This window comes from Limulus polyphemus, unplaced genomic scaffold, assembly GCF_000517525.1.
Source record: "Limulus polyphemus unplaced genomic scaffold, Limulus_polyphemus-2.1.2 Scaffold2128, whole genome shotgun sequence".
Lineage (NCBI taxonomy): Eukaryota > Metazoa > Arthropoda > Merostomata > Xiphosura > Limulidae > Limulus > Limulus polyphemus.
The window spans coordinates 85,242-86,850 of record NW_013667738.1 but is presented as its reverse complement, the minus strand read 5'-3'; the positions used below and the strand labels follow the sequence as shown (position 1 = coordinate 86,850).

At 33.7% G+C, this 1,609-nt stretch overlaps 1 protein-coding gene across 5 annotated transcripts in view; it reads right to left on the bottom strand.

Moving 5' to 3' along the window:
* LOC106466031 (tRNA wybutosine-synthesizing protein 4-like) overlaps positions 1-1,609 on the bottom strand; it is a 103,758-nt gene that overhangs the window by 50,206 nt on the left and 51,943 nt on the right. The window lies entirely within an intron of this gene.

The following is a 1,609-nucleotide window of genomic DNA, read 5'->3' as shown; positions in this document are numbered from 1 at the left end:
AAACTTCATAAGAACTTTCATAAATATATGTAGTTTAAGAAACATAAAGCCTGTTACTTTTGATAAATTTAGTTTTTTTGCATTAAGATCTATAATATCTTGGAAAATTACATTAGGAAATGGTATTTATAAGAAATTATTACAATATTTATATTTGTTCCAGATTTGAACTTATTAGTTTTATGTTTTAGTACATTATTTTTAAATCCCTAAAAACCTTTTATTGTCCATAAAAGACAAATTTTGTCTATTTTAATTTTTTAATAACACACTCTCCTCATGGTTTCAAGTAATATACAAGACCAAACATAATATTTCTAAGCAAACCTAAACAACAAACAAGTATTTTATATTTTTAAATAGGATTTCACACATATATATGTACATAAAAAAACATTTAAATTTTGTTCCATGAATGTATTTTTATTTCAAGTTTATGTTTCATTGCAGCTGTAATTTAGTTTATTGTGCTGAAAAACTGTAAGGTTAGCAGTGTGGAAAGGAGCAAGAACCAGTATTGCTTGAATCACTTTTGTTTGAGGAGCCTGACTTACCTTCAAGGGAAGAAGACTCTCCTCATGACCACCAACAATCTGAGGTTAGTGATCTTCCCATGACCAGCACTATATCAACTTCCAAAATGGCCAGTGTGAAGAATGGAAATAGGAAGTTCTCAAAGATGAGCAGCCCAGATTGTTGGGGACTTCATCCGAGGAGAGCCTGTTTCCCGTCAAGCAAGTAGGTGTCAGACTCTTATTGATTTTTTCAACTTTTTTTTTCTCTCAGCAGTTACCAAAATTGTTGAAGAAACAAATAGATTTGCACACTGCAAGTGGAACACCTAAACAACAATGTAAGAAAAAAATGGAAACTGCTGAAATATAATGATGTCACTCCTGAAGACATTTTAGCTTTTATTGGTTTAACTATTTCTATGGGCATAACTTGCTTACCATCTATTACAGATTACTGGTCTACCACTCCTTCAGTTCATCTTCCCTGGTTTTCTTCAATATTTTTCACATAAAAATTCCTATCTATTGCTCACTTCTTTTATTTCAATGACAATACTAATAGTCTACCTAAAACTGATCCTGAGCATGATAAACTCTTCAAAGTCAGACCTGTGCTTGATCATCTACTCACAGCTTCTCCAGTTCACTATAACCCTTCTAGGGAACCTTTTATTGATGAGTAAATATTGGGAACAAAAGGCAGAATTTATTTTAAGCAATATCTATCTAGCAAGCCTACCAAGTGGGGAATCAAGCTTTGGGTTCCAGCAGAAGCCGTGACTGGATGCTGTTTAAATTTTAGAATATATAAATAGGGATCTGTACCTTCCAAGGGCTTAGCTAGCACAGACGTATTGACTCTGATGGAAAAGTACCTTGGAAGGGGACACTCTCTTTTTACTGATAACTTTTATAGTTTCCCAACTCTGTTTGATAAGTTGCTTTCACTTGGTACTTATGCTTGTGGCACTTGTAGGAAGGACAGGGCCCACTTCACAGACATGTTTCCAGGTAAGTTAAAAAGGGGAGAGTCATAGTTTTTCAACTGTGACTCAATGACTGCTCTGAAGTGGACTGATAAAAGAGATGTTTAT